Raw genomic sequence first — 26085 nt, forward strand, 5'->3', positions numbered from 1 at the left:
GGTGAAAGTAGTACAGACTGATCATCCAACCAGTCTCTTGGTCGAAAAGGGAAATATAGGGGTAACGCTGTACACAGTGGTATGACCAGGACTAGATTTGCTATCCACACATAGGAGTAGGTGGCTAGAGTGAACAAAAATGGGGCCAACCCAGTTATGTTTCTTGGATGTTTGTTTCTCGTGGCAACAAACTATGAATGACCACTTTATGCCCCTGTTTAGGTACATGGTGCTGGACTGCTGGGGCACCCACTGTCCCATGCCCTTATACCAAATATTTAGTTGTTCTTAATATAATTCCCCCGGTAAAAATGAAGCCATGCCACTGTTATAATCCATGACAAGTTTAGCCAAATGTTTTTGCTTGTAATTGTTTGAGACTCTGACTGTTTCCTCTGTAGCTTTTTGTGCAAAAAGGGATATCCATTTCACCTGGTTGCTATTGTGACCTTTTGGTGCATTGCACAAAACTCTTCTTAAAAGAAGTGACTTTTGTGCTGTTTAACTGGAATGTCAGAATGGAACAGTTAGTTCATTTCGGTGGAACTACACAAAGGGAGATCTGTGTTCCAATCCTCATCATCCATATTGGCACCATAACCTTCCTTTAGGTAAGAATGATATTTAATGCATGTGTTCATCTCTATTTTGCGACTGCCATGAGAAAATAATGCTATTTTTTACTAGTACACTTGTACTCCCTCACTGACAAAACCAATTCTGAAATAGAAGGCCAATCATGTACTTGGTTTCACCAACTGGTGAGGAGACTGAGAAATAGAGCATGAAGAGGAAGAAGAAGAAGAGTAAACAGTGCCAATGCGATCTTGCTGAAGCCAGAGGCCTCAGTCGAGGCCATTCAAGGGCTCCGGCAATGACTACCTTACATGTGAGATGATCCTCCAGGGAGCCCTTCCACTTCTGCTTTCTCACTTAATTAATTACGAGTACTTAAGTACCACTAGTTTATTGCTGCCTAATTTTCCTGTCGGAGTTAAACAAATCTTTAGTAGCACCCTATGCTGAATCATGTACGTGTGTATGTTTGTCTATGAGGTGAATCATGTGGTGGAGCAGGGAGGGAATGCTAACTTTACCCATTAAGATAATGAGGGTGCTTCTATTTGTTAGTGTATGTTTCATCAACTAGTCCCACTATTACAGTAATCTCACTCTCTCAATATATGTGCCAACAGGGATGCTCGATTTTGGTGGAACTGCACAAAAACTTTGGGTGCTTCATTGCCTTGACAGCTTCCTTCCTTTCCTGTTAGTCGCTGATCTCGGCTTGCATTCTTCCTTTGCTGTCAGTCGCTTGGCTTATCTCGGCTTCCAGTCAAAGGAAATAGTAATTGATATGCTACCTCACACAGGTTGGTACTGGTCTTTATCCTGATTATTGTGCTTGTCATATGTATTGGTAATTTGGTATTGTGCTACTGTTTTCCAATTTCATAAAGGAGTAACTTGGAGCCTGAACTCGCAGGCAAATCATTACATCGGGTGATTTCAGTAGAACTGCACAAAAAGATCAGATGGACAGGTACTTATGTTGCTGCTATGTACTCCAAAGTTCACTTAGACAAGCATCGATGTTGACAAGAAGAAGTGTCGATATTCATTCGAGTATCAACCGGCGTCAACAAATTGTCAAACTCTAAGTATTAGGAGTGTGAACGCCAAAAATATTGCTTGGCGCATAGCCCAGAAAAACGCAGTCCAGTCTTTGGTCCCAACTTGTGGCTTTTGGTTATCTGCACATATGGTAGCGAACTGTATGGCATGGAGTCTAAAGATTCCAGACAAGTTGGTTGACGCGTATATTCATCTGGCACTTAATCAGTCTGCACGCCAGGGATGCTCCATTTCAGTTGAACTGCACAAAAAATTTGGGTGTTTCATTTTCTCAACCGCCTCCTTTCTCGTCTGCAATGTAGAATTTTGGCGAGATACAGGACCAAGATGAGCTAGTAAACTAGTTGGATGAAAGTAGTGTCCAAGTTGCTCAAACCTCCCTCGGCACGAGGCCACTATTTGAGGATAAACCTACAAGCAAAGTTCAGATTGTCTGTGCTGCCTCTTATGTACTCGAAAGTTTACTCATAGAAGCATTAATTTTAGCAAGAAGTACCTCCGACTGAACACCATTTACCAGTCTGCAATGTAGAATTTTGGCGAGCTACAGGACCAAGATGAGCCAGTAAACTAGTTGGATGAAAGTAGTGGCCAAGTTGCTCAAACCTCCCTCGGCACGAGGCCACTATTTGAGGATAAACCTACAAGCAAAGTTCAGATTGTCTATGCTGCCTCTTATGTACTCGAAAGTTTACTCGTACAAGCATTAATTTTAGCAAGAAGCACCTCCGACTGAACACCATTTACCAGTCTGTACCCTAGGTAATTAAAGTTCGTCCATGGATCATATTGGCTGTGATATCAATCATTTGGATGCATAAACATACTGAACATGTGTATATCTGAATCTTTTTGTGAATTATCTATGAATATTGTTGTGTGATCTATCAATCATTTGGATCCATAGACATGCTGAACTTGTGTATATATGAATCTTTTCAGTTGTTGATAGTGAATGTTGGCTATGAATATGAACGTGTCCTGTGAACCTGAGTTTGATACAAATGTTTACCTTTTCTGTTGTGCTTGTGTGTGAACTTGTTAGTATGCCTACTGTGGGGTATGTGACGTGTGGGTGTCAACGGCACACCTTCTTCCCGAGAAGAATTGCACCTGCTTTGTTAGGGTAGCAACGGCGCATCAGCTCTTTTTAATGTTTTTGCTCTGTCTTGCCCCCTCCCCCGCTCAACCCCTGCCGTAATGTTTTCGGCTTCAAAACAAACATAGTACTGCGTTGTTTTTGGGGCTTGATGAAAAATCGAGTGCTGGTTTCTGTAGGTTGGCCCGCCCAGCAAATGGGCTGCTGGTCCACCACGGACTGGGAGGCTAAAAATACAAGTTGTGTGGTGCAGAGGCAAGTAAAAAACGCCATCGAGAGCCATCCGCTGAAGAAAAAAATCTCTCCTGATGTGCTTCTTCAGTCGTGCCGCCGGCCCCCTCTATAATCCAGTTCGCTCGGGGATCTGGTATCATTTTTTCCAGAGGGCGAACAAGTATCAGCTAGGCCTAGGTTTTGTATTTTAACATGCGTAGCCCACGGCATACGGGTGACAGTGGTTTCAACTTATTTTTTGAGGTCCATACCGGCCTATGGGCTTTTTCTTAAAGATCGGTAGCCCAATGTATTTCTAACCACATTATATATATTTATATTATTACTATTATCGTATATTTTATAGAGACTTATATATACATTATGAAAACATCCCACGTGTTATTAACTTATAAAAGTAAATGTTTAACAGAAGTTGGCAAGGAAAATCCAGGTTGTTTTTGACTCACAGACAAGGAAAATCCTTGTGATTGCGTACAAAAGCTTGCGAAGATTTTAAGGACCAATGTAATAATAATGCGCTCATTTTTATTCTGAGCAATAACTCGCTAATTTGTTAATTACGTATATAAAAAATGTGCCTCTCCGGTTTATTTTTGATATTAATTGCTCCTTCTAACATAACATTATATATATAACGAGCCCAGCTAATTCGTGTATTTGAAGGAAGTGCAAATGGGCTGGGATTTCTTAGATAATATAAATGGGCCGCATTGACGTGAAATTATTTGTTCACCCAGCCCAGCAAATGGATTGTACATTCTAGAAAACATGGGTTAAATATATGCCACATTTTTGCAGGCTGACATGTGGGCCAATAGGTCGAAGCCTACGCAGGGCATTGTCAACTTGGTCGGCATGCACCTTCAATCTCTCGTCTTCTTCCTCCAGCATCGCCGGGACCGCCTGGTCCGGCCTCCGGCGACTAGTGGCTCTGCTTAGCATGCATCGCTGTGAAGCGCTACCCCACCGCCGGCCTTTGGTGCGCTCGGCACAGTATGGTCAACGTGGTCAACAACCGAAGTCATCGGAACATGACTGCACGTGAGAGGCTGACAGTGGGGACGCACCACATCCATGGACGCATGCATGTAACGGAACGCGGCGTGGGTAACGTGGTCAAGGAACGACTTCCATCGGAAGTGTACTGTACGTGGAGAGGCTGACAGCTGGGTCCACAGCCGCAACAAAGAAGTGCCTCCTTATTACGCAGAAAATAATGATTCCTTCACCTAACAGCAGGGACCCACCGGACGGGCCACCATATTTTGCGAAAAAAACGTTCCCCCCTGACTACTAGGACCCACCGGATGGGTCACCGTATTTCGCGAAAAAAATGTTCCCCCCGCTATCAGCTCGGACCCACCGGATGTACCTCCTTATTACGCACAAAAAATGAATACTCCCCCTGCTAGTTGGGACCCACCTTGGTGGGTGGCTGACTTGTGGGCCTACTAAGTTGACGGGGACGGAGTGCTTTGTCAACTTAGTAAATATGAACGATTCTAGCTCCAGTGACCGTACGATGTCCATCCAACGGCCGTAGTGCTTCTTCAACCTCTGGTCTTGTTGCTCCAGCCGCCCAAAGCAGCGCCGGTCGTGCCGCATGCTCCTACCTCCCATGGCCGGCTGTGCTGCCGCGGAGGCCTCACCGCCCCCTACTATTCCCACCGCTGGCCAGGCCATCCCTCCACTCACCCACACCCCTGTTATTCTGCGGCGACGGCAGCCTCACACCGCAGCGAACCAGTGAACCCTCGTACTCCTCTACGCGTGGGCATCCACTGCCGCGTCTTCCCCGGCTCCGCATTGTCCCCTTCCTAGGCCTTGCCGTCGTCCACCGCCCTGGTGCTCTCGGCACGGCGTGGTCAACGTGGTCAAGGAACGGCTTTCATCGGACATGGACTGTACGTGGAGAGGCTGACAGCTGGGTCCACGGCCGCAGCAAGGAAGTGCCTCCTTATTATGCGCAAAATAATTATTACTCCACCTGACAGCGGGGACCCACCGGACGGGCCACCGTATTTCATGAAAAAAACATTTCCTCCTGACTGCTGGGACCCACCAGCTACATCTTCGCACGCAAGGAAGTGCCTGACAGTCGGGACCCACGTGGTCGAAGCGTACGTAGCGTTGTCATTCTGGTTGCGAACGTGTACGTACATACTGGTCGATGTAGAGGCGCGCACGTGTCATAGTAGAGGCGCGCACGTAGCATGTACACGTACGTACAGCGGCCAGGGTGCAAGAAAGTAAATACGGCCACGTACGTACATACGGGCAGGGTCTCAATGCCTACTCGCGCGTACGTACGGCCAGGGCTCGTGTACATGGCTGGGTCGGAACGGAGAAACAGCATCGTCGTCGTGTTCATGGGGAGCCAACCGGCTGGGTCGGAACGGAATGCGTCTTCGTGTTCATCGGGAGGGCTTGGACGGAACAGCCGATGGAAACGAGGCCTGGCGTACCGCAGAACGGAGGAAACGGCCTTGTGTTCGACCGGCCACGTTCGAGACGGGATCCTGTTCATCGGGAGGGGTCTGGCGTACCGCAAAACGGAGGAAACGGACCTCCTACGGTCGAAACGGGGGTCCTGTTGATCGGGAGGGGTGTGGCGTACCGCAAAACGGAGGAAACGGACTTGTGTTGGAGCGCTACGGTCGAAACAGGGGTCCTGCTCATCGGGAGGGGTGTGGCGTACGGCAAAACAGAACTCCACGGGATACTGTTCATCTCCACTGTCGACCCCCTCCAGCCTCCATGGGCTACTGTTCATCCACCGTCGACCTCCTCCAGCCTCCACCTGCGACTGTTCATCCACAGGCTCCTGTTCATCCAGCCTCGACCGCGCGCTACTCCACCGGCTACTATTCAACCAGCCCTCTCCACGGGCTCCTGTTCAACCACCCCTCCACGGGCTACTGTTCATCCTGCCCTCCACCGTCTACTGTTCATCCTACCCTCCACGGGGTTGTCCTGTTCATCCAGCCCTCCACAGGGTCCTGTTCATCCAGCCCCAACCAGCTCGATCGATTGGGGTACTGTTCATCCAGAGGCAACACCACGGGGTCATATTCATCCACCCCCACCGGGAACTGTTCATCCAACCCCCCCCCCCCAGCGCTCACTGTTCATCCAGAGGCAGCATCAATCGGCTTCAGTTAGCAGCAGTAGCGAAGGAATCGCTCGATCGGGTTCAGTTAATAGCCATCGATCGATCGCTCGGGTTCAGTAACGCGTAGCCTGCAGTGCAATCGCTCGGGTTCAGTTAGAGCCCAACGCCTCGCTCGGGTTCAGTTAGAGCCCAACGCCTCGCACACACGCGCGTACGTATGAGAGAAACGCGCATCGCTCGGCCCCGACCACCCACCGTAACCGGGGACTCCCCGATATTTTCCGCGCCCTCGCTTCTACCACGGTTTTTTCCGTCATGGACGGCCCAAAGAATGTCATGCAGCTATGTCTCCGGCCCGCCCAGGACGAAAAGCCCATTTACTGTCATGATTTTTTGTCATAGAAGTAGGACCCCACCACATCTATGATGATATCGGCTTTTGTCACAATTATCATCATAGAAGTGTCATAAGTATGACATAAAAGATTTTCGTTCGGCCCAAAATGTCACGGATGTGTCTTTTTTTTGTGATCTCTATTGGCAAGCTTAATTGTAACATCAATACATTCTATCTCAGCAGGTGCAATATCATGCATAATTTCTTCGTATAAGGAATGAGGTATTGCACTCGCACTAGCACCCATATCACATAAGCAATGATAGCAATTATCTCCTATTTTAACAGAAACAACAGGCATGCCTACAACAGGTCTATGTTTATTTTTAGTACCGCGTCTAGCAATTCTAGCAACTTCATTACAGAAGTAAATAACACGCATCAATATTATCGACCAAGAGATCTTTAACCATAGCAATACTAGGTTCAACTTTAATTTGCTCAGGGGTGTAGGTGTTCTAGCATACTCTTACGAACCACAGTTGAAGCTTTAGCATGATCCTTTATTCTAACAGGGAAAGGTGGTTTCTCGATATAAGTGGTAGGAACAATAGGATCAACATTATAAGTGATAGTCTTTTCTTCAACTTTAATAGGTTCAACTACTTTTACTTCAATGGGAGGATGATATTTAAACCACTTCTCCTTAGGGAGATCAACATGAGTAGCAAATGATTCACAGAAAGAAGCTACTATCTCAGAGTCAAGTCCATATTTCGTGCTAAATTCACGAAAAGCATCGGTATCCATAAAATATTTAACACAATCAAACTTAGGTGTTATACCTGACTCCTTACCTTCTCGAATTCCCAATCTTCAGATTTGCGTTTAATTCTTTCCAATAAATCCCATCTGAATTCAATAGTCTTCATCATAAAAGAACCAGTACAAGAAGTATCGAGCATGGAGTGATTATTGAGAGAAATCCGAGCATAAATTTTTTGAATAATGATTTCTCTTGAGAGCTCATGATTGGGGCATGAATATAACATTGAATTAAGCCTCCCCCAAGCTTGAGCGATACTTTCTCCTTTGCGAGGACAAAAATTATATATTTAATTACGATCACGATGAACCGGATGCATGGGGTAAAACTTCTGATGAAATTCCAATTTCAATCGGTTGTAGTTCCATGATCCAATATCATCACATAGCCTAAACCATGTCAATGCCTTTCCCTTCAAAGATAAAGGGAAGACCTTCTTATTGATAACATCCTCGGTCATACCTGCAAGCTTAAATAATCCACAAACTTCATCCACATAGATTAGGTGCATATCGGGATGTATTGTTCCGTCCCCTCTAAAAGGATTAGCTAGCAGTTTCTCTATCATACCCGAAGGAATTTCAAAGTAAACATTTTCAGTAGGTTCAGTAGGTTGAGGAGCAACTCCTTGCTCTACTGGTTGGGGTGAAGATACCCCGAACAAGCCCCTCAAAGGATTATTTTCCATAGTAACAAGTGACAGTAAATTTCAGCACACTATATAAATTTTTCCTTACAAAATTCCACCTACCAAAGGCACTTCACTCCCCGGCAACGGCGCCAAAAAAGAATCTTGATGACCCACTAGTATAGGGGATCTATTGTAGTCCTTTCGATAAATAAGAGTGTCAAACCCAACGAGGAGCAGAAGCAAATGACAAACAGTTTTCAGTAAGGTATTCTCCGCAAGCACTGAAATTATCGGTAACAGATAGTTTTGTGATATGGTAATTCGTAACAGGTAACAAGTAAAAAAAGTAAACAAGGTGCAGCAAGGTGGCCCAATCCTTTTTGTAGCAAAGGACAAGTCTGGACAAACTCTTATATAAAGGAAAGCGCTCCCGAGGACACATGGGAATTATCGTCAAGCTAGTTTTCATCATGCTCATATGATTCACGTTCGTTACTTTGATAATTTGATATGTGGGTGAACCGGTGCTTGTGTACTGCCCTTCCTTGGACAAGAATACCACTTATGATTAACCCCCCTCGCAAGCATCCGCAACTACGAAAGAAGAATTAAGGTAAACCTAACCATAGCATGAAACATATGGATCCAAATCAGCCCCTTACGAAGCAACGCATAAACTAGGGTTTAAGCTTCTGTCACTCTAGCAACCCATCATCTACTTATTACTTCCCAATGCCTTCCCCTAGGCCCAAACAATGGTGAAGTGTCATGTAGTCGACGTTCACATAACACCACTAGAGGAAAGACAACATACATCTCATCAAAATATCGAACAAATACCAAATTCACATGACTACTTATAACAAGACTTCTCCCATTTCCTCAGGAACAAACGTAACTACTCATAAATCATATTCATGTTTATAATCAGAGGGGTATTAATGTGCATAAAGGATCTGAACATATAATCTTCCACCGAATAAACCAACTAGCATCAACTACAAGGAGTAATTAACACTACTAGCAACCCACAGGTACCAATCTGAGGTTTTGAGACAAAGATCGGATACAAGAGATGAACTAGGGTTCGAGAGGAGATAGTGCTGGTGAAGATGTTGATGGAGATTGAATCCCTCCCGATGAGAGGATCGATGGTGACGATTTCCCCCTCCCAGGGGGATGTTTTCCCGACAGAACAGCTCCACCGGAACCCTAGATTGGTTCCACCAACGTTCTGCCTCGAGACGGCGGCGCTTCGTCCTGAAAGCTTCCTTATGATTTTTTCCAGGGCAAAGGACACCTTATACCGGAAGATGGGCATCGGGGGGCTTCCAGGTGGCCCACGAGGCAAGGGGCACACCCAGGGTGGTAGGGCGCGCCCTCCACCCTCGTGGACAGTGGGTGGCCCCCTCTGGTGCTTTCTTCACCCAATATTTTTAATATATTCCAAAACTGACTTTCGTGGAGTTTCAGGACTTGTGGAGTTGTGCAGAATAGGTCTCTAATATTTGCTCCTTTTCCAGCCCAGGATTCCAGCTGCTGGCATTCTCCCTCTTCATGTAAACCTTGTAAAATAAGAGAGAAAAGGCATAAGTGTTGTGACATAATGTGTAATAACAGCCCATAATGCAATAAATATCGATATAAAAGCATGATGCAAAATGGACGTATCACACGCTTGACAACACCGCACCGCACGCGTTTCGTTTGACCACGCCTGGGATCGAAGAGGCGCCATTTTATCATCAGTGAGCCTGTTCCCGCCCTACCGCGCAAGCTTCCCACCCGGCTAGTTTGGCCATGCGTCGAAGAGGGACAAATCATGGGCGTTTATTGGCAAAAAGCTTTGTAAAAACGAAGTGTGTGGAATGACTTCGGTCATAAGTTTACCCGTGGGTGATGAGGTCAAAGTTACACATAAGGGTGATGATGGACACTCGAGTGCGATAATTAATTCTGCACTCTACAGGGCACACGGTTGAAGAAACCAACTATGTGCAATAATGTCAAAGATCGCAATCGAGTTAGCTATATAGATCGTGTGCTATGAGATCAACAAGGTAAACAGATTCGATAGTGGTTAATAAAATCTAAGTCCAGTGCATATTAAGGTCAAAATAGTGCTACAATATACGAGTCTCATACAATGCCATTTCAACGATTGTACCACAAAAGCTCGAAATATTACATGGTTCAAATTCCACAGTTATATGGCTCAAATTCTAATATTACAAGGTTCAAATTCCAGAGTTATATGGCTCAAATTCTAATATTACAAGGTTCAAACTGATATTAGAAATGAAATTCAGCTCATCAGCTGCAAACGCTCGCGCTGATCCGCTGAACATGGATATCAGAGAGGTTCAAACTAATATTACCACTTCTAAGTCTGGTTTCGAAACCTCATTATTTTTGCAAAGGGGTCAGCCACTGAGAAGTCATGTGTTGGGTTGACATGATGAATTCTGATTACTCTGTCATCTGAAGTTCCAAAATGAAATTAAGCATTTTTGGAGCCTATTCCATTCTGCCGCAGCCGCCGGCACTGATCAACAAACCATTCATTTTTGCGAAAAAATGTAGGGCAAACCTCATTACCTTCAGCACCCTTGCTCTCACAACAAAGAACCTGGCGAATATAATCTCTGGTAAGGTCCCTCGGTAGGAGTTCAAAGTAATTTCTGAGAGATGCAGATCTAGGCATTCGACGTGATTGTTATATTGTGTCACATTATCCACCACCGGGCCTAATATTATCTTCAAAAAAAGAAAACATGATAGTGCCTACATGCGGTTTTGAACACCACTACAAGCCTATTTGGTTTGCAGGATTTGTAAAATGCACTAACATGCCATCTTCGATCCGACATGATTAACATGGGCATTTGATTACAATCTAGAAAAATGTAGCCTTCTTCACAAGAGGTTTGGAGTGGATGAAAAGTTCCCTAAGAAAATTAGTACAGATGAATCCAAATGAGAAATGCTTATGGATTGTAACCATATGGATGAAGCAACCAATATGGGGAGGGAGACATGTATGTACTGAAATCCTCCAAAGAATCCTTCAAAAATCATAGTACAATGTCATTGTAAACTTGGAAAAAGGTGTCACAAATTGAACTCCCTTATGGTTAATATTTAACAGGAAAGGAACATCACCTCGATATATAGCTTCTCCAGGCACGGAAACCATCTCAGGAAACTGACAACTTGCTCCAGGTTGGGGCCGATAGATTCTAGTGCCAAGACCTTCACCGTGCGCAGTTTCGGGGTCAAGCTTGTCGGAACCACTTTCTGGATGACAGACGAACATACATCTTTAAAATTAGAAATAATGTTAATTTGTAGAAGAAGAGGTAGAAGGCGGCTGTTGTACTTGAACGGGTGTGGATCCAATAACAAGTTCGGAGTATTTTTCAGACGAGTAGGCCACCACTGTCAATTTCGGTGCAGAAATGACATTGATTCTTGTTGGACCTTCTTGAGCAACTACAAGTAATCTGTCGAGTGCAGGTGTGTCCTCATTGACCATACCGTGGTACACATCTTGTGATGTATTCTTTCCGCACCAGCAACACACATAAATAGTCCAGAGAGTCATGGAGGTGATGTGGAAGCTAATCAACCCATTGATCGCCTGAAGACGAAGGTACTCGAGTGTAGTACAGCCATGGAGCAGGCGCTCCATGTCACCGTTTGGGAGACAGATGGCGACGAGCTCGAGGTGCTTCAGTCGTGGTAGAATAAGAGCGGGCGCGTCATTAAGGGGGGATGGCAATTCCTGAACTTGGCGACGCACAGCGTGGGCGCGAGGCGGAGCGCGGACGTTGGCAGCAAGCACATATAACCATCATCAAAAGTGAGATCCTCGAGCTGACCTAGGGCGGGGGATCAGAACCAGTCGTCAAGCTTGGCACGGTCCTTGTCGTTGGAATGGAACTTGCCCATTCTAAGGCGTATGGTTGGGCCAAGGTGACAGCCGAGGATCTTGGAGAACGCATCCAAGCTTTTGCGATAGCCATGGCAGAGCTCGTGGGTGTCGATGAGGTCGAGAGGGGTGGAGTTCCATAGAGGGTGCCACTGCCGGGAAAGGACGGTTGTCCGCGCCCCATATTTGATTGGGAGGAGGGAGATGATGACTGTCAACATATCATTTGGGAGGCTGCTGATGAAGTCTAGGCCTGCTGGAGTCGCTTGCGGTTCTTGCTCGCCCCGCCTCCGCTTGTTGGCAGCCCCGTTCTCCACCTTCAGAGTCTCCTTGCCAGCGGCGCTTTCTCATAGAAGTAGGAGTACAGGGAATACTTAGTTAAAATGGGGCAATAGAAAAGTGTACTGGTAACTAGAAGTTATTAGGTAGGAATATAGTAAGAAAATGAAGTAACGATTGGTTGCTTAAATACTACAGAATTCATTTGATATTGCTGGGTAAGTCAACATGCAGATACTTGAAAAGAAAACTTACTTCGAACAAAGTCTGGACGGATGATATCGTCGGGGAAGTTAGCATATATCTCAAGACTAGGCTCTCTTATGTGTAGTGCAATTTTAGTGCAAGCTTTCAGTACATAAAACTTATAAATTTCTTTCCAAAGGCCAGTGCCAAAATAGGAGTCACCACGTTCATCAAGTCTTACAGTAGCAACGATTGTAAATCCATGGTTTGTGTTCAGTATGACATCCCTGTAGTCTTGATTTATGTAAAGGGAAATATTGTGCACTAGCAGAAATCATTTGCACAAATGAAACAACTAATCACTTATCACTTGTACCACTCAAACAATCAATACACTACACGGATCTAATGAAACTTACTCAGATTTCATTGATTGGGAGAACATAACCATAGGATTTCTATTCCAAAAAGGGGGAGGCAGGAGTAACCAGAGAAACCCTAGGATCTATTTGACACATAAATGGGTATAGATGACTAACCAGTTGTCCGTCATAGTCGGAGTCATCGCTGGAGTGGTCGTCGGAGTCGTCGCCCGAGTCGTCACCGGAGTCGGTGTGGAACTCCGCCTCCGACTGTAGAAGCTCGACGTTGTCGACGACGTCAGGGTGCAGCGATACCTCGCCGGTGACGGCAACCTCTGTCTCCATCTCCACGCCGTAATCCGGTGCTTCAGCAGCCCCGGCGTCGCCACTCCCTTCAATGGGGCGTTTCGGCGGCATCCTCATACACTGATAGCTTTGATGACTGAGAGCGGCGTCGAGGATGCAAGCAGAGAGAGAGGATTGTGTGTGTGGCGAGGATGGGGGGTGCGGCCGCTCGGGTGCACCATTAGTATGGAGTAGTGTGAGAAAGGCGGGCGGCGGTCAAACCGCTGGCTCGCCTCCCGGTGAGCCTGCGCACCGGACTGCTGGCATGCCTACCGTCGTTTCACACAGCTACTCGCACGCCTCCTGATGACACTGCGCAGCGAGCACGCCTCTGTCAATTCACACACCTGCACGCACGCCTCCCGGTCTGCCTGCGCGGCGGACTGCTCGCATGCGTCCCGTCAACTCATGCCTGCTCGCAAGGCACACGGGTCGTGTGACGGCACGTATATTATTTTTCTATTTGGATGATTAATGCTGCCGCTTTATTGCTTAATCGAAGCATGGCACGTATCCATTGTCGATCTAACGCTCGCGGTTCAAATAAATAATCCGTTTGGGATATTACTTCCCAATTATTAATAATCTCCCGTTTGTAAGAAGATAAAGATTACATCAAAACTGGTCTCAAATTTGACCCAAAAAAGTACAATGCCACATTGTATTGGTGTCCATATGACAACACGATAAGTTTCATGAACTTCAAATAAGTTTTGGATGTACTCGAATTTAAAAATCAAGATTCTCAGTGTTTGAAATTTCTTGCACGGGGAGCAAACATGCACCCAGTGAGACACATGTGTTTTTGCAATCCATTTAGGTGCACTGTCACATGTGCATGTAGCTCAAATTTGATTTTGCACATTATACCCCTAGAAAACCAATCAATGTACTAAAACGTCTTAATGATCTCTATTTTTTTTCAAAATTAAAATGTCCCTCCTTTGGTAACATATGTTCACCGTGGGATAATTTAACATGTATCATAGTTGCAGTGGATTTGGGGTGTGTGTGGGTGTGTGCGTCTGGGGTTGGCGGGTGGCTCGCAGTACACTACGAGTCATGAGGCACCATGTGGGTTGGCCGTTTTGTGAGGCAGGTGCCACATCAGAGTCGTGAATTTGTTATTTAAAACATTATACACAACCCTTTCATACATTAATGTTTTGGCCACATGCAATCGATGGTTGTCCTACACGACACTCGATACTCGCTTTCTGTGGGCCCGCAAGGTCGTCATCCATCACTTTGACAAACAACCGGCATTGAGATAAATTTGACCAGCAATGTAGAATGAGTCAATTACACCACAGGTGCTTGAACTTGGCAAGAAAAGTCAGTTTGGTGCTCAAATTTGCGGCATACATTGAACCGGTGACACAACTTGACTTGGGCGTGCATCTACGGTGCTAATCACATTTGTATACGCTTAACATGCTGACGAGGCACGCCAACGTGGCATAGGACCCACTGCCCGTGACCAGAAAGGGAGGGATGGGCGTCTGGCCTGGGTTTTTGCAAAAACCACCCTGAATTATTTTCATCACAAAAGAGCCCTTGATTTTTTTTCTTAAAAAACAATGAGGCCCACCCGTCAGGAAATAGTACAAAAATGAAACTAACACGCAAATGTCGGGGATTCGAACACACCAGCTCGTCCTAGCAAACGGAAGGTATTAGCCACCCCGCCAAGTCACTTATGGGATAGCATTATCTAGTGACCAGTATTTGTCTCAAAAACAAAACCTAATTGTTGCAGTGACCGCGGCCCATTTTTACCATGATAGTGTTTTTAATTCATAAATACTATTATAATTCATATTTACTATTTAAATTATATAATTGTTTTTTAAAATAATGTTTGAATATCTTTTAGAATTACGTGAACAGTAGTTTACATAATAATATTTCTCGTAAAGTTAGTACATGAATATTTATCTGAATGCATGAATACATCCAAAAATACATGAATATTTTTTGGACTATAAAAATATTATTTTAACTATAAAAACATTTTGAAATAATACTTGAATATTTAATAGGATAACATTGACATTCTTTTACATAAGAACATTTTTTAGAATTACGTGGAGGATATTTTAAATAATAATATTTTTAGAATTACGTGAACATTAAATAATTATATATTTCGGAATTACATTATCATTATGTTAAATAAGAATACATTTTTAAAATTACATGACAATTTTTAAATATTTTTTATAACTACAAGAACATTATATTAAATAAGTTAATTTGTTTGTATGTATAATCTTTTGAATTTTCGTATTTATTACATATGATATGAAAAAATAAAAAATAACTAACATGTGAAAATGGCACGCGGTGATTGCAGCCCAGTTAAGCCCTATGTACGTGCTTGTCGATAGGTCATTAGGGGTAGAAATCCCACTTGTACAGCAAGTGGTGCGCGGTGTGCTGGCTAGCCTGTCTGGACTAGCGGTAATTGTCATAGTGACAAAATTTAGGGGCTTTTTGTCAGAAAAATAAAAATATCAAGGTGTTTTTGCAAAAAATCAGGCCACACGCCCGTCCCCGCCTCCTGGTCACTGACATTTGGTCCCACGCCACGTTGGCGCGCCTCGGCAGCATGTTGTGCATATACAAAACGTGATTAGCATCGTAGATGCACGCCCAAACCAAGTTTTGTCATCGGTTTAATGTATGCCACAAGTTCTAGCATCAAACTGACTTTTCTTGCCAAGTTCAGGCACCTGTGGTGTAATTGACTCAAATCTTTTTTGTTTGTGTTATGGTGGGAGTATATATATATATAGTACGCGTCGAAGAAGTGGGAGGGGACTAGCATATATACTATACGTACGCGTCCGTGAACAAGTACACCTCACTCAGTGTCGGGACTTTTCGGTTTCCGACGCACGTGCCACATCAAAGTTGTGAAATTGGCTATTCAAACATCACACAACACCTCTTTGGGCCACAGGCATGCAGACGGTAGTTATCCTAGGACACTCACGTGTGACGCTTCCATCTGTGGGCCCACGAGGACATTGTCGATGCATGCATCACTTTGACCTACATCAGGAGAGGTTAATTAATTTCACCATCAAGGATGATTCTTTTTGGGTTGTATTATGGCAGGAGCATATAGTATGCGTCGAAGAGGGGGAAGGGGACCATCATATGTAGTACGCTTCATGAACCTCGCTCTGTGTGGGGACTTTATAGTTTTTGAGACATGTGCCACATCAAAGTTGTGCATTTTGGGTATTCAACATATGTTTGGCCCACATGCAAAGCGATGGTGGTTGTCCTCTCGCACCCACTTAAGCGGTTATCAGCCATATCGATGCTTTCCATCTGTTGGCCCGCTTGGTCCATCACTACTTTGCCTGACAACGTGAGAGGTTAATTTGACTTTGGAGGGGATTGTTTTTTATTTGTAATATGGTATATTTATAGGTCATGCTCGGGATGACATGATACAGTTTGAGCAAACACATGCATGTGTACGCATGAATCCCTCCCATCGAGTCGAAGTGGCTAGTACAACGACACGTTATGAACCGATCTCGCTCTGTGTGGGGACTGTATGATTTTCGACGCACGCGCCACGCACATCAATTTGTGAAATGGTATTCAAACATGCATGCACGCATCACCTCCATATTATTGCATGTAGTGGTTGTCTTCGAATGGTACACTCCCTCGCGTGGTTATCGGGGACAAGCCTATATATTCGTGGGCCCGCGTGGACATCCATGATCACCTTGACCGACAACAAGATAGGTTACCATGGCGGATTCTTCCTTTGGTTCGTGTTATCGTAGTATAGGTCATGGTGAGATTCAAACCTAATTAAGTTTGAGCGTATACTATGCATGCATGCATGGATAAATACCCTTCATCGGCTTGAAGTGTGGTGTGACATACATATGCATCGTCAACCTAACCCTCACTCAATGTGGGGATTTCTGGTTCGAAAGCACGATGCCACATCAAAGTTGTTCCATTGTGTATTCAAAACACACCTCTCCATACATATGTTTGGGCCACACGCAGGCAGTGGTTGTCTTCGAGGACTAGCTACTTGTGTGATTATTGGCGAGCTAGCCCATCTTCGGGATCGCATGGACGGCCATCACTTTGACCAACAACAAGAGAGAGGTTGTACGACCAAGGTGGATTATTCTTGGTCCGTTTTACGGTCCATCTTGGTGAGATTCCTCTCCGGCTCGCCGACTAAAAGTGTGTGTGTGTGTGTTTGTGGGGGGGGCTGCTACTTCGCACTTTGCTAGGTGCATGCATTCATAGATTAGGATTCCCTTCCTGCCGATAAGGGGGTAAGCAATACCGTGCGCTTTGCGAGATAGGTGCCACATCGAAGTTGCATTTGGTATTTGAACATCAAACCAACCTTTTCATACTTATATTTGGTCCACATGCAAGTGAGTTTGTGTTCTAACCCTCTCCCGCGTCATTTTTTGCCAAATTTATGAACATTAGACAAGTCGGATGACGCAACAGACATGGTTCACTCACACTAACAGTGTGCCACGCCGGTGTTGTGACGCCCCCGATTTGACCGTACACTAATCATGCACGCAAATGTGTACGATCAAGATCAGGGACTCCCGGGAAGATATCACAACACAACTCTAAAACATAAATAAGTCATACAAGCATTATAATACAAGCCAGGGGCCTCGAGGGCTCGAATACAAGTGCTCGATCATAGACGAGTCAGCGGAAGCAACAATATCTGAATACAGACATAGGTTAAACAAGTTTGCCTTAAGAAGGCTAGCACAAAAGTAGCAACGATCGAAAAGGCAAGGCCTCCTGCCTGGGACCTCCTAACTACTCCTCGAAGCCGAACTCCATGTAGAATCATCCTCGGGATCTCTAGCTCCTGGACTCCAGCATCTGGTTGCGACAATCAGGTATAAAAAGGGGAAAAGAGGGAGAAAAGCAACCGTGAGTACTCATCCAAAGTACTCGCAAGCAAGGAGCTACACTACATATGCATGTGTATATGTGTAAAGGGGCCATATCAGTGGACTGAACTGCAGAATGCCAGAATAAGAGGGCGATAGCTAGTCCTGTCGAAGACTACGCTTCTGGTCATCTCCATCTTGCAGCATGTAGAAGAGTAGATTGAAGTCCTCCAAGTAGCATCGCATAACATAATCCTACCCGGCGATCCCCTCCTCGTCGCCCTGTTAGAGAGCGATCACCGGGTTGTATCTGGCACTTGGAAGGGTGTATTTTATTCAGTATCCGGTTCTAGTTGTCATAAGGTCAAGGTACAACTCCGGGTCGTCCTTTTACCGAGGGACACGGCTATTCGAATAGATAAACTTCCCTGCAGGGGTGCACCACATAACCCAACACGCTCGATCCCATTTGGCCGGACACACTTTCCTGGGTCATGCCCGGCCTCGGAAGATCAACACGTCGCAGCCCCACCTAAGCACAACAGAGAGGTCAGCACGCCGGTCTAACCCTATGCGCGCAGGGGTCTGGGCCCATAGCCCTATGCACACCTGCACGTTGCGAACGCGGCCGCGAGCGACCTAGCAACCCACACGATCACGGCGGTTACGTCAACGCGGTCCAACACGGTGCGCGCCACTCAGTCGCTGACGTCAAGAAGGCTTCGGCTGATACCACGACGCCGGGATACCCATAACTACTCCCGCGTAGATGGTTAGTGCGTATAGACCAAATGGCCAGACTCAGATCAAATACCCAGAACTCGTTAAGCGTGTTATTGAAGTAACTGCGAACGCCGACCAGGGCCAGGCCCACCTCCCTCCTAGGTGGTCTCAACCTGCCCTGTCGCTCTGCCTCAAAGTAACAGTCGGGGGCCGTCGAGAACCCAGGCCCACCTCTACCGGGATGGAGCCACCTGTCCTTTCAGCCCCCTCATCAGAATCACTTGCGGGTACTCCTCGAGCCGACCCGACTTTAGTCACCACATGTGTCATGTATAATGTATATAGTATATACCCGTGATCACCTCCCAAAGTGATCACGGCCCAGTAGTATAGCATGGCAGACGGACAAGAGTGTAGGGCCACTGATGGAACACTAGCATCCTATACTAAGCAGTAGGGTAGCAGGTAAGGGTAACAACTATAGCAACAATGACAGGCTATGCATCAGTATAGGATTAACCGAAAGCAGTAACATGCTACACTACTCTAATGCAAGCAGTATAGAGAAGAATAGGCGATATCTGGTGATCAAGGGGGGGCTTGCCTGGTTGCTCAGACAAGAAGGAGGGGTCGTCAGTGACGTAGTCGACCACAGGGGCATCAGCATCGTCACAGGGTCTACCGAAGAGAAGAGGGGGAGAAACAGTAAATACATAGCAAGCAAGTGCATAACAGGACAACAGGCAGAGCTAGACGTGTTCTAACGCGGTACGAGGTGATACCGGTGAAGGGGGGAAACATCCGGGAAAATATCCCCGGTGTTTCACGTTTTCGGACAGATGAACCGGAGGTGAAATATTGCAGGTTCACTATGCTAGGGACGCGTGGCGGACGAACGGACTGCGTATTCGGGTTCGTCTCGTCGTTCTGAGCAACTTTCATGTAGAAAGTACTTTCATCTGAGCTACGGTTTATTTTATATGATTATCTAAAGTTTTAAATCATTTTAGAATGTATTTAATTTATTTAATTCAACATTATCCAGAATAGTGCCTGCTGACGTCATCATGATGTCAGCATGATGTCAGCAGTCAACAGGGCGTTGACTGGGTCAAACTGACGTGCGGGTCCCGTTTGTCATTGGCTAGACTAACTCATCATGATTAATTAGTTAACTATAAGTGATTAGGTTAATTAATCATAATTAATTAAGTTAATTAATTAATTAATATTTTTATAACTATTATTATTTTTAATTCCTTTTTTTATAAAAACTTTCTGGGGCGGGGCCCCCTTGTCATAGGCCCCTGGGGGCCTTAGCGGGTCTCGGGCGCGGTTCTCAGGTGCCAGGACCCGGCTGGGGCACCTGACCGGGGCTGTGGGCGCCGGGTCGTCGGACACGGGCGCGTGCTGGCTGGCCGGCGGCCACGGCAGGGCGGCCGCAGCTAACCGTAGTGGGGGACAGCAAGGTGAGGGGGCGGTGGCCAGGTGCGGCGCAGGGCGCACGGGGCGAGCGAGGTCACGCGGGGCTGCGGAGCTGCAGGCGCGAGGCCGTGGGCATCGAACGCGCGCGTGGTGACCGTAGTGCGCTAGTGGGGGAGCGGGAGCAGAGAGCTGCGGCCACGGCGCGGACGTGCGTGGCCAGTATGCGGGCGGAGCGCGGCGGACGTGCGCGGGCGTCGGGACGGCCGTGGTGAACACGAGGACGCGAGCCGGAGCGCGCACGCGCAATGGGGGCATCAGGAGGGGAGTCGGACGGAGGGGGGCTCACCAGCCCTGTGGAGGTGCAAAGGCTTGCTTGGGGAGGGCCGGAGTAGCAGGGCGACGGTGCGCGATGGCGACGGGGACGGCGAGGTGATGACGTCCAGCTCGGGGAGGAAGTAGCGCGAGGGAGAGGCGGGGACGACGCGGTCCGGCGCGACGAGGGCGGTTCTGTGGCGAGGTGGTGGCGGGACGCGCCAGGCGGCGGCATCGCGGCGTCGGGAGCGGTGAGTTTCGGGCGTCGGCGCCCGAGGTTGGGGGCAATATCCCGATCCAGATCGGGATCGGGAGAGGGGGAGAGTGGGGAATCGAGAGAGTGGGCTAGGGTTTACGGTTGGGTAGTGGGGGTTATGGGGAAGCAGGGAGAGCTGGGCCGGCCTGGTTCGGGAGGCCAGCTGGGCCGATTGGCCCCGTTGGGCCAGGGGGCCTTCTCCCTATTTTTTTATTTTTGCCTTTATGTATTCGGCTTTCTCATAAATGGCACGGTGTGTACTTATTTAGGCTATCAAAAGATTATGCAAAATATGAAACTTGGCTCATAATTTGTATTGCAATTTTTGACACTGCCATAAAAAGTTCGAGGTTATTTGGAAGAGTTTAGAATCATGTTTGAATTTAAAATGTTCATTAACATGCTGTTGGGCCACTGAATAAATTTCCAGGGGCAATTTGGGAATCCAAAAGTGGTTGGTTCCAACATGACAAATATCCAGGGATTATTTGCCACACTTTGAACATTTTAGATTTCATGTTTGAAAACTTTGAGTTTTGGACTTTAATTTGAATTTGAAATTTGAACCGGTTTCGAACCAACGCGAGTTTAGCAACAGTAATCAAGGTGACATGGCATCATTAGCAGAGTTTTACTGTAGCCTAATTATCCGGGCGTCACAATTCTCCTCCACTACAAGAAATCTCGTCCCGAGATTTAAGAGGGAAGTAAAGGGGGAAGGTTCGGGTTACGAAATTCTAGGGAGTGTTCTTGGTCTTGGTTGTTCTTCTTGAAGAGGTTGATCCATTACATTGATGTCTTCATTCTGCTGCCTCAGGTCATCATGATAAAGTTGTCGTCCTTTCTTCGGGAACTCCATCGTACTTACGACAGAGTAAGGGGGTATTCTGGAAGAACGGACCTCTGAACGGTTGACTATCTGGTTGATAACATCGGGGAAGGTGGCGGAAAGTAACTCTCGAATGGAAATTTAAGACAATATCGAGAGCAAAGTAAGGAGGTATCGTGGGGAAGTTTCGAGCGGGAAAGCAATCATTCGATGCCTGAAGGGTTCTGAGCAATGGGAATAAGTATTGTGTCTGATACCAAAATAGATCACTAGGAAGGTGGCCCGCGAATTAAATACAGAGCCAAGTGTGAGGTATAACCATTAGAAACAGGGTTGTATAGAAGAGTCAGGTTTCGATCCTGTGGAACTGTGGGTTATGGGCCCACCATGTGGATTAAAAGTAGGAGGAACGGTGACATCTTGCACGGTCATGATAGCAAGACATGTCAGAGGGTAGCCTGTCGATTATATGTCAGCAACATCGTCGGTACCAAGGGCGAGGGACGAAGAGAACCATTTTCCTGCTCGTTGAAACAAGGCGGACCATTAGGCAAGGTTCTCGTCCATCGGTGGTTACCGAAATGTCACCAACAATAGTAATAGGGTCTTACTGACAGAGTTGTACACCGAGGTGTTTACATAAGCAGGAGAATATTACTGCTTAGATCATATAGATCACCAGAAAGGTTAAGCCAAACAATGGAAAGGAAAATATGATTATCAGATTAAACAGAAGAATGGAAAGGAAAATGTGTTTAAACACATATTTCAAGGGTATATCCTTCCCAAGGACAAGCAGAGCATGATATCCATGACATGATATAATGTAGAAAAATCTTTAGGTATGGGAGAGAATTTTCATGACATTACCCATACAGCGGTGTTTGGATAATTGCGCAGGAAACATTTAGCATTGTGCTTCAAATGTTTCCGTATAAAATCGGAGTACCATAGACATGCTTAGAGATAGCATTGACATGGTCAACAGGTGAAGATCAGACTTTGGAAACAAAAAGGATCCATCAGGAACAACTTATAGAATAAGTCTTACAATTTCCTCATGGAAGAATAGCTAACCTTGCTAAAAGGGAAAACTTATAAAAATAGGTCCTCCGGCCAGGTGTGCTAGGCATGTCATCACCCTACCGGGCCATATAAAGACCAATGTTGTGACTCTTGAAAAATGTTCCAACCATCATATCTGACCGAGATCCAGATCTGATTGGTGTCAGGATACCTCAGACTTAGGATGCCTGAGAAGAAAAAGGTGCGGCACAATTTGACGAGATGACATTGTAAGATTCTCGGGAAATGAACTATGGAAGCGAGTTCCGAAACAAGAGTCCCGCAGTAAACCAATGAGAGGATGAGGAGGTGGCTGATGGAATCAGCGACAATTCATCGAGATTAACAAAAGGTGGATTTCCACAACTATGTGAACAAGGAGATAACATTTGTCAGATCAAATGGTATAATGATGTATGCTTGAGGAAAACATACACAATTTAAACATTGGTTGAAAGGGGCACCCAAAATATGGGCTGGGTTGCACGAACAACGTCGGAATGGAAATTTAGCAACCAGCACACTACATTGGAATTATTATTCATTAACTCTGAAGTAACAAGGTTGCTAGAGATATTAAATTCTCATAACAGAGTTCACTCAACACGGGGACCAAGAGAAGAATGATGATGGTGAGAAGCATCACTGTATCAAGAATCTCCTAAGAGGTGGTGAAACTCTCACGACATTCTTGACATAAAAGATGGTAATACTCCAGTCTAAAGAAGAACAATTGCTGGATTGCAAGGAACTCAAGGTATAACACAAAACAAGAACAAGTTTGTGTTGGAGGAAAGGTAGTAGAGTGGTCGATGATAATACTAATCATCGAGGGCAAGGATGGTCTTTCTCATCATGAATTTCATTGATATCCTGGAAGAGCTCGGAATGCTGATGATGATCACGACACATTTGTCGAGAGAATTCATGAAGATGTAATCGATTGGCGATGACATCAACTCAAGGGAATCATGAAGAAAAAAGTTATTGGAACCAGGGGTACGACACAAACTCAAAATCAAGTTTGTTGTTCAAGGCTAAATGATATGGCAAGGAAAATCGACGTAAGATTAGCTCACTGTCGAAATTTGTGCGCTGGGAAGGACCAGGTAGCACAGTTAAAATCGGCACGATAATGACATAGTTGAGCAGGCTAGGGATGACGTGATCGAGTACGAACTCGTAAGCAAAGGAGATTACTAAGAGTTGTTTAATCGTGTTGCGGACTCGATTCAGTTATCGATGTCCTTGAGTGTTTAATAACTCGAAGTCCGTGGACAATTGGAATCAATGAGAATGTAATGCTTGATGGAGAACTCATAAGAAGTTATGAAGTTCTGTGATAATCTCGAGATACCAGGGGGTAATACTCGACGACAGATCAAGGTAAAGGTTGGACTAGGGTATTGCCCTGCAGAAGACAAGTGCTCAAACTTGCATGAGAAACGGAATCAAGGAGAAACATGGTCGGAACCACGTCCATGGATACCAGATGAACTTATTACAAGGGGGTAATTATTATAAGAGAAGCTTCCATGATAGGATCTACATCGTGTCCATGGGCATGAACACAAAGGTTCAAGGTCGACTCCCACTTCTTCAATGCATAACCTTCCATTCGCCTCTCGTATTTTGATAATGACATTAGTTGTCGAAAGTTTTACCTGGTGCAATACCAGATAAGTATGTCCCGCGAAATCTTTCGGGTTCACACAGATTAAGGAAGGCATAGGTTCAACCCATCGGGGCATCGTAGAAAGATATACTACAAACTTCAGGAGTAAATAACACAAGCTCAAAAGTAGAGCATGGTTGACAAAGCAAAGGATACAATTTACCAAAGGCATTATGTATCCGAGGAAAAGCTCTCCAGCTTATTTAATATGGAGGACATTGTCGGATAAAATCCGACAAAAGGGTCTGGTGGTGCACAAGGGATCTGATGTGAGCATCAGTACTCAACCAGAGGAAGAAGAATGCAAGGAGATCCGACTATAGAAACAACTGACTAACTCACAAGCTCAAATGCAAAGGAATTATGAATTCCAAGACAAGGGATCAGAAGCAATGCTCTGATTAGGGATGGATAAGTTGAATAGCCTTAGGGGTACAATCGATGACGATTTGATTGGTCGAGATCCAGCTCATGTTAAAGATGTCTGAGCCGGAAGGATGAATTCTAGGATCTGATTGAGGATTGCGAGCATCCGCAACATATTGAATCAATGGACTCAAAAAGATAATGACAAAGGGTGCCAATAAGATTTCGAGACTTATGGGATTAATCATAATGCTAGTAAGCAAGAATTTCAAGAGCAACAGGCTGCTGAGGATTTTCGGAAGATCGAATGGTATTTCGAAGACTTTGTGGAATACTTGAATCAACTGGGGATGACCGGATACTCGGTAAGTGCGAGAATTATCCGTAGGGGTATTCAGGTGACAAGGAACAGCAAGGCAGTAAGCTCAAAGGATTCTCGGAACAACAGAGAGAATTTCGGGGTATCTTGTAATAACAAGATCAACTGGGAAACATTGTATGAATGGCGAGTATACGTGGTTATCCATAGGAGTTTATCGATGAAAGGGAATTGCAAAAGCGATGAACAAAAGTTCTCGGGTTATCAGCGGAGAGTATCTTCAGGGCCTTCACGTGCAGCAGACGATCATCAGTAATAAGGGGCTCTCCGGGTGAAAGTGATAACGAGATCCTAATGTTAGGTTTAGCAAAATTCACTTAGCCCGAATAGAAGAGAGATCAGGTCCCAGAGTATAGACAAGGAGTAAAAGATCCTAATACCACCCAATGGCGACGTGGGCCCGTAAGCCACACAGCCATGTTAGTAAAAGTTTTTCAATGACTAGACTCGACTTCGGCCAAGGAGTTGGAAAGGGGGATTCCTACAGGCAGTCGGCTCTGATACCAACTTGTGACGCCCCGATTTGACCGTACACTAATCATGCACGCAAATGTGTACGATCAAGATCAGGGACTCACGGGAAGATATCACAACACAACACTAAAACATAAATAAGTCATACAAGCATTATAATACAAGCCAGGGGCCTCGAGGGCTCGAATACAAGTGCTCGATCATAGACGAGTCAGCGGAAGCAACAATATCTGAATACAGACATAGGTCAAACAAGTTTGCCTTAAGAAGGCTAGCACAAAAGTAGCAACGATCGAAAAGGCAAGGCCTCCTGCCTGGGACCTCCTAACTACTCCTCGAAGCCGAACTCCATGTAGAATCATCCTCGGGATCTCTAGCTCCTGGACTCCAGCATCTGGTTGCGACAATCAGGTATAAAAAGGGGAAAAGAGGGAGAAAAGCAACCGTGAGTACTCATCCAAAGTACTCACAAGCAAGGAGCTACACTACATATGCATGTGTATATGTGTAAAGGGGCCATATCAGTGGACTGAACTGCAGAATGCCAGAATAAGAGGGGGATAGCTAGTCCTATCGAAGACTACGCTTCTGGTCATCTCCATCTTGCAGCATGTAGAAGAGAGCAGATTGAAGTCCTCCAAGTAGCATCGCATAGCATAATCCTACCCGGCGATCCCCTCCT

Source organism: Triticum aestivum, chromosome 5D, assembly GCF_018294505.1.
Source record: "Triticum aestivum cultivar Chinese Spring chromosome 5D, IWGSC CS RefSeq v2.1, whole genome shotgun sequence".
In the NCBI taxonomy this organism is placed as follows: Eukaryota; Viridiplantae; Streptophyta; class Magnoliopsida; order Poales; family Poaceae; genus Triticum; species Triticum aestivum.